Below are 7,989 nucleotides of genomic sequence, written 5' to 3'. Positions count from 1 at the left end.
GCGCTGAATTCGTTTCTGAGCCGCCCCGCGCGCCTGCGCGCCAGGACCACGCCCCCGGCGGACGTGACGCGCCGGAAGCCGGAGGGCGGGCCCGGACGGCCGAGGGGGCGTGGCCGCGGTGTTTCCGCAGCTCGCGGAGCTCCGCGAGCGGCTCTGAGGGCGGCGCGGTAGGTGAAGGGAAGGCGGCGGTCAGAGCGCGGCGCCCGAGGGTAAGGTGGCCGCCGCGCCGGGAGGGCGTGTGGGACGCGCGCGGTGGGGCGGCCCGGAGAAGAGGCCGGCGCCCGACGGTTGAGCAGCATGGACCCGCCGTCGCCCCCGCGTGCCGGGGCTCCTCGGGGGTCGGCGGAGGGCTGCCGGCTCGTGCGGGGGCTCCCCGGCGACGGCGCCGAGCCCGGACTTTCCTCGGCCTGGAATCCCACCCGCGCCCCGGCGGCCGCCTGCCGGCTCGTCCCGGCCGCTCGGGCCCCGCCGCCTGCCTCCGGCTCTCGGTTCCCGTTTCCCTGTCTCACTGGAGCTGGGCCCACGGAGCGCAGAGCCCCTGCCGCCGGTCGCCGCGCCGTGGGGCCGTCGCTCCCGTAGCGTGGGCACCGTGGCGGGGCCGCGGGTCGCGTTCTCGGCGGAGTTCCCGCGCTGGCGGCCGCACCGCGCTCCTCCGAGGGCCCGCCGCTCCGCGCTCGCTGTTCTCGGCCGTGGACCGGCCGCCCCCGCGGTGGTCGCCCAGGGCTGTCCTTGGAGGAGGGAGTGGATCTCGGCCGTGGACCGGCCGCCCCCGCGGTGGTCGCCCAGGGCTGTCCTTGGAGGAGGGCGTGGATCTCGGCCGTGGACCGGCCGCCCCCGCGGTGGTCGCCCAGGGCTGTCCTTGGAGGAGGGCGTGGATCTCGGCCGTGGACCAGCCGCCCCCGCGGTGGTCGCCCAGGGCTGTCCTTGGAGGAGGACGTGGATCTCGGCCGTGGACCGGCCGCCCCCGCGGTGGTCGCCCAGGGCTGTCCTTGGAGGAGGGAGTGGATCTCGGCCGTGGACCGGCCGCACCCGCGGTGGTCGCCCAGGGCTGTCCTTGGAGGAGGGAGTGGAAGTTGAGTGGGGTGTGAGCAGCTACTGCGAGAGACCTTAACCCAGCAGGGAGCGTGGGCGGTCAGGCGGCTTCCCTCTGGAAAGGAGCAGCGGGAGCGCGGGATCGAAGGTGTGGTCCTTGCTGGAGCTGCCATGACAACCCGCAGGCTTAAACAACGTGTGTGCTCGCCCTTCTGGAAGCGGGACGTCCAAAGCAAGGTGTCAGCTGGTTTGGTTTCCCCTAAGGCCGCTCTTCTTAGTTTGTGGGTGCCACCTTCTTGTGGGGTCCCCACCTGGTCTTTCCTCTGTGCATCCCTGGTGCCCTGTGTTCAGATTTCCTTCTTACAAGGTCATCGGTCAGACTGGATTAGGGTGCTAACCTAATCACCTCTTTAAAGGCCCCATCTCCAAACACAGTTGCATTCTGAGATAATGGGGGTTAGGGATTCTACTTACGAATTTTGGGAGACACAATTCAGCCCATAACAGAAGGGATCCACGGGAATGGACAAGGAGGGAAACAGTCTCCTACAGAAGTGATAGGCCGAGAGGTTTAAAGGCAGGTGCTCAGGTATTTTTGTGTGCAGGGCAGGTATGGGTGCCTCGTTCCTGTTTGCACTCCCCGTGTTGTTTTTTTATTTGCTTCCCCGGAAAACCAGGGTGAGCTCTCTTCGCTCTTCCTCCGGCAAACCTAACGATCGGGTTTCGGCATGGACGTCTCTTCCTCAAGTTTCCCCGACCCTCCTCCCCCACGTTAATTCTGTGCTGCTTCCATTTAGTGTCTCCAGCAAAGTGCTGTACCTGTCCCCACTAGACTGACACTTCACCAAGGGGTGGATGACCATGTTGAGTTGTTCACCATTGTATCCTCAGTTCCTGACACATAGTGGACAGGTACCTTGTAAAGTTAAGTGGGTGATGTGAAAACTGAGGCACAGCCCGTGGAGGGCAGGGAGCATACCCCATTCAGTTGACCAGAATTCCATCCTCACAGCAGTGTCTTGCATATACTAGGTCCATAATACTGGCTTAACTGAATTGGCCCGTGTAGCATCATCGAGTCAGTATAGAGCTAAGACAGGAATCCACGCTTGTTTGCTTGAAGTCAGCACCTTTGTCATTGGAGTTGGGAATAAGCCATTTGAAAAGCATGATGGCCACAGAGGAAGGCAGGGTCGTCAGAGACAAGCCCGGTGCTGAGGTACATGAGCTGTGGACCCTTAGAGAAGTAATCTCTTAATGTCCCCACTGAACAGACTACCACAGATTCTTCCTCTGGTGTTTGACTAGTTGATAATTGCCCTACCAGCCAGAAGGGCCTTTGCTCTAGAAGCCGTCTCTACAGGATAAAATTCCATTCTGGCTCTTATTCCCTTTAGAAGCACCTCTTCTTTATATTTGCCTAAGCCTTTTCTTGTTCTCTTTTTTTAATTTTTTTAATTGTTTTTCTTTTTTTAATTTTTGGTGCCATTCAGTCCATCTTCCCACTGTCACACTCTTGGTATAGATTCGGAGCATCTAGAACAGGAAAAAACTTTAAAGACTAACCCAATGAGGGATTCCCTTCTTTTTTACAGATAAATAAACTGAAGCCCACACATCAATTCAGAAACTATCTATTGAGCACCTGCTGTGTCCAGGGCACTGTTCTAGGTGTGAGAGCTACACTGATCAGTGAGGCAGATGTCCATATTTCAACCAAACATTTCTGCTCATTGTCACAAAGTGATTTAGCTGCAAAGATGACAGAGCCCCGTGCTCCTGTAACAGCATAGTACCTGGTACTGCATGCATTTGTCCTCAAGTGTGGTGCTGTGCTTTGGAGTTACCTGGACCAGCGGGCATAGGCAGTAGACTGAAGAGGCAAATGATTTGATCCAAGAAAGGCCTTTGATCTGTCACCTGTATTTCAGTAGGGGTTAAACTGTGGGCTTTGCAGTCATATTTTCTGGGTTTGAATTCCAACTTTATCCCTAATTGATTACCTATTACTAGCTGTGTGACCATTCTCTCTGTACCTGGTCAGGTTAGCTATCACTGTGCAACAAATTACCCTAAGCTTAGTTACTTAAAACTACTTTATCTCACCCGGCTGGTGTGACTCAGTGGATTGAGTATCATCCCATGGACTGAGAGGTCCCAGTTTGAGTCCTAGTCAGGACACGTGCCGTTTGCAGGCTCAGTCTCCAGTAGGGGACGTGCAGGAGGCAGCTGATCAATGTTTCTCTCTCACATCGTTGTTTCTCTCTTCCTTCCTCTTTCTCTAAAAAAAAAAAAAATATCAATAAAAACATGTTTTTAAAAAAACTACTTTATCTCACGTGTGTGGGGATCAGGAATTCAGGCAGGGCTCTGCTGGGCTGTTCTTCAGCTCCATATGTGTCAGCCGGCACTGGTATTCAGCTTTGGTGGGCTGGGCTGGAGAGTGTACTGTGTCTTTGCTGCCATATCTGGTACCTGGGAAGGGATGGCTGATAGGCTGCTCTCAGCTGAGCCCTTCTCCCGCTTCGTGTATTCTCTGCATGGGCATCTCACAGCCCTCCTGCAACTCGGCCTTCCAGAGCCAGTGTCACAAAAGATGGAGGGTGAGCTGTGGGCTCTTAGGGCCTGGGCCCGGAAGTGAGCACAGATCTACACCCTTATTCCTGCCTGTTCTGTTGATTGCAGAGGCTGCTCAGATTCCAGGGGAGGAGACAGATGCCACTTCCCTTTGGGAAGAGTGTCAGAGAAGCTGTGGCCATCTGTAATCTGTCAGGTGCTTCATTGTCCTCATCTAGAAAATGAGGTTAACAAGGAACCTAAATGAGTTAACTTGTAAAGGGCTTATTAGAATATTGCCTGATAGCATATAGGGAACATAAATATTTGTTATCATTACTAGTTGTTACGCCTAGGACACACAGAAATGTAAGTTACTGATTTTTTTTTCTAGAGGCTTTTTATAAGTGACTTACAGGATTAACATCATGAAGCAATGAGAGAATTACACTAAATAATGTAAATTCGTTATGATTTTTATTGTCAAAATAAATTATGGAATGGTTCATAACTTTGCATATCGTTGTAACTCTGAGGGTCATTCCAAAGGATTTTTTCCTTTTCACCTCTATATAGCTAGGAAACGTCTGGTGTAGATTCAGCATATTTGCTGCGTTTTACCATTGAAGTCTGGAGGGAGGCGCTGTGCTGTGTTTTCCACCTTTCTTTTCTCATGGGCGAGAGCATGACCTGTGAGCACAGACTGCAGGGTCTAGGAACCAGGATTTTAACCCTGGCTTTCCAATGCAAGTTTTATGATCATGGGCAAGTTACTTAAACTCCCTATTTCTTAATTTCCTGACTTGTAAAATGGTGAGAATAGAGTTCTTAATAGCATTATTTGAGTTAACGTATAGAATATTCTTAGCATAGAGCCCAGCCTGCAGTAAGCAGTCAGTAAATAATACTAATAGTAAATTAAGAAGCCTTTTCTTTTCAGGCAGCCACTGGGGTACGGGTGGGTAACTCATGACTCTCGTTTGGCTGTTCAGTACCTTTGAGGATTCAGCTCTGGAGACAGTCCCCCACCGCTGGGCAGAATGCTCCCCTTCCTGTGTTCTCGTCTCGAGTGATATCATCCACTCCCAGTGCTGCAGTGCTGCTCTTTTTAGATGACATCTCCTCTAGTCCCAGTTTCCTCTGAACCCCACCCTGACCGCAAACCAGGAGACCATGCCAGTGCCCCAAATCCCACATTCTAGAAACAACTTTCCATAAAGAAATAGAGGAATCAGAATAAGATGGAGAGCTGAGGGTGAGATGATGGGGCATACGTTTTGGAGATTCTTAGTTGAGGGGTCATACAGGTAGAAATGTTTAGCAGAAAGTTGGACATTTGGAACTGGTGGTCGAAGCTAAAATTTCAAATTTAGGACTTGTCTGCTTAGAACAGATGAAGACCAAGAATAGATGTGATTGTCAAGGGAAAGAGAAGAGGGCTCAGGTGCTGGGTGTTAAGGGACATTAACCTTTGCAAGGTTTGCAGAGAAAGAAGTACAGCAGATCAGGGCCATAGCCAGAGGAGCAGAAGCATTCTAGGGATGGAGGACTTTCAAGACGGAGGTAGGCAGCCTGCACTTCTACGTGCTGCAAGAAAGCCGGGGTGGATGGGACAGAGGACAGAATAGTGTGGGCAAGTGTGCTTCAGCACGGTGAGAATGGGGGCAAGGCTGCAAGGTGGAAAAGGGTCCCAAGAAAGTAAAGCGGGGTGTGTAGATTGCTATTCTGAGCATGTGCGAGAGACCCAGGTGAATAGATGTACCTAGTGGGAGGCTTTTGCTGTTTTGTTTTGCTTTTTTTCAGCATGGGGTGATCTTGGTGTGATTTCAGGAACCGGAGAGCCAGTGGAGGACAGAGTGAAGCAATGAAAGGGGAGGGGGTGAAGCAAAGTCCTGGGAGAGGGAGTGGGTCAAGGGGAGAGGGGCATTTGCTTTGGAAAGGAGAAGCACACTTCACCCTGTGAAACTGAAGAGATTGAGGGAGGGGAGTGGGAAATTTGAAACAAAAGAAATTAAAGGCACTCAGGTTAGCCCTGGCCGGTTTGGCTCAGCGGTTGGAGCATCGGCTTGCGGTCCGGAGAGACCCGGGTTCGGTTCCCGCTAAGGGCATGTACCTTGGTTGCAGTTTGTCCTCGGCCCTGGTTGGTCATGTGGGTGGCAGCCACTCGATGTGTCCCTTTCACGTCGATGTTTCTCTCCCTCTCTCTCCCTCCCACTCTATCTGTGCAAAAAATGGAAAAATGTCCTCGGGTGAGGATTAAAAAAATAAAATAAAATAAAAAAATAAAGGCACTCAGGTTATATCAAGTTATCCATGGGCTCAGACTTAGTGAGGTCGGGGTCACAGTCATTTTTGTGTCTCAGGGAGACAGACATGGTGAGAATGAAGAGAATGGAAAGAATTCGGGAGAACTCTTCTGGAGAATGTAGAGGGAGTCGAAAGACATGGATAGAAAACATTGCTAACCATCACTCATTATCAACAGCAGTTAGCTAGCATGAATTGTAATGGCTGAGTATCTGCTCTGTGCCAGAGAAGATGAGTAAGATGGTACCCTCAGAGCTCACAGCAGAGTTGGAGACACAGACGACGGAACGTAAGGACAAGTGATCTTATGGAAGTTTATATGGGTGCTGTGGGGTCGTAGAGGAATGACCCCAGAGTCAGACTTGAGGAGGAACAGTGGGGAGGAGGGAACATGCTATGAACGGCAGCAGAAAAGGCTTCCAGAAGTTGGTGACAGCTCAGCTGAGCCCTGACAGGGGACTGGGCGTTACCCGGAAGGTGGGAGGGTCAGAGTAAATAAAGTTCTCCCAGGACAGGAAGTATCAGAACCAGAGGCTTTTGGGGGAGAGAGCAAGGCAGAGGTCCGCAATCCACCTGCTTCAGAATGCCCTGGATGCTTACAATGCAGATGCCTTGGCCCCCTGCTAAACACTGAACAAAACTCTGGGACAGTGTCCAGGCATCTGCATTTTTAACAGGCTCCCCAGGCGTTCCTTACATTTGATAACATAGATAACATTTGTTGAATACTTACATCTGCCATCTGCCAGTTGCTGTTCTAAATGTTCACATGGGTCCTCACATTTATCTCAGTAACCTGTGATATCTCAGAGCAAATGAGAGCGGGTTAGGGCTCCAACACTGGCCAACAACACAGCCTGTTTGGGGAGTCGGAGGTAGTGTGTGTTGGCTGGCACATCTGGGAGTAATGGGGGTGAGCAATGATAATAATGGTGGTGGTGGTGGAGTAGAAGGAGGCCGTGTTCAAAAGTTTAGATTTTGGCTTGGTTTAGTGACCTTTTTTTTTTCAGTAATGCTTACATACTAAAGATGAAAACAAATAAAGCAGATAGTGACTTTAGGTTTTTAGTGTGTCAAACTGCCACATTAACCCCCATAGTCTTGTCCCAGTCTCACTTTGTTTCTCTCCACTGCAGGCATACCTCAGAGATACTGTGGGTTCAGTTCCAGGCCACCACAATAAAGTGAGTATCACAGTAAAGCTCCGTACTGTCCGGCCGGTGTGGCTCAGTGGTTGAGCATCGACCCCTGCACCAAGAGGTCTCCAGTTCAATTCGCGATCAGGGCACATGCCCAGGTTGTGGGCCAAATCCCCAGTGGGGGGCATGCAGGAGACGGCCAGTCAGTGTTCTCTCTCATCGATGTTTCTATCTCTCTCTCCCCATCTCCCTTCCTTTCTCTCTAAAATCAATAAAGGAAATAAAATTAAATTAAATTTAAATTTAAAAGCTGGGTAGTAGTGTTTTTGCTGGTGGAGGAGGGTCTTGCCATCAATTTGTAGAAAATACACCATCTGTGGAGCACAATGAAGTGAAGCACAAACATCTAGGTCTGCCTGTATTCCTCTTCCATAAATCATCTCACGAGGCTGAGCTCCTGGACGTCAGAGCCCACGTGTTAACTCACCTGTGTGTTCGGGTGTCTAGCTCAAACTATTTTGTGTAGTTGTATGTCATGTACTTGTGTGTGTGTGTGTGTGTGTGTGTGTGTGTGTTCCCTTCCCTACAATTGAAGCTTCATGCGGGTGGAGACCCAACGTGTTTTGTTCGTTGTTGAAGCCCTAGAACCTGGCATACAGTCAGTCAATAACCAGATATTGAATAATACTGTCTGTATCCCCATAATGACTTCCCATCTCGTTCAGAGTCAGGGTTCTTCAAAGGTCCCAAAAGGCCCTGCATGACCCTCTTCTCTCCCCGCGCCCTCCATCCCGCCCTCCCTCCCTCACTCAAGTCATGTCCTGTCACTCAGCCTCGCCTCACTGGAGCTTGCTCGGATTTCTGTCCCAGGTACCCAGGGCTCATTCCCATACTTCCTTCAGGCCTCCGCTACAGTGTCTCATTGGAGAGGACTGGGGGAACACACGAATGGCCG

The 7,989-nt window shown here is 51.4% G+C and overlaps 1 protein-coding gene across 1 annotated transcript in view; it reads left to right on the top strand.

Annotated features, from left to right (window-relative positions):
* The first annotated feature begins 119 nt into the window (after positions 1 to 119).
* Positions 120 to 7,989, top strand: part of ZBTB49 (zinc finger and BTB domain containing 49) — a 28,607-nt gene continuing 20,737 nt past the window's right edge. Inside the window, exons 1-2 of the mRNA XM_036271643.1 lie at positions 120 to 167; positions 7,032 to 7,079. The gene's annotated coding sequence lies outside the window, so the exon portion shown is untranslated. The remainder of the gene's footprint in view (positions 168 to 7,031; positions 7,080 to 7,989) is intronic.

This window comes from Molossus molossus, unplaced genomic scaffold (genome assembly GCF_014108415.1).
Source record: "Molossus molossus isolate mMolMol1 unplaced genomic scaffold, mMolMol1.p scaffold_m16_p_1, whole genome shotgun sequence".
Classification (NCBI taxonomy): Eukaryota; Metazoa; Chordata; class Mammalia; order Chiroptera; family Molossidae; genus Molossus; species Molossus molossus.
This window is presented reverse-complemented; position numbering and strand designations above follow the sequence as displayed.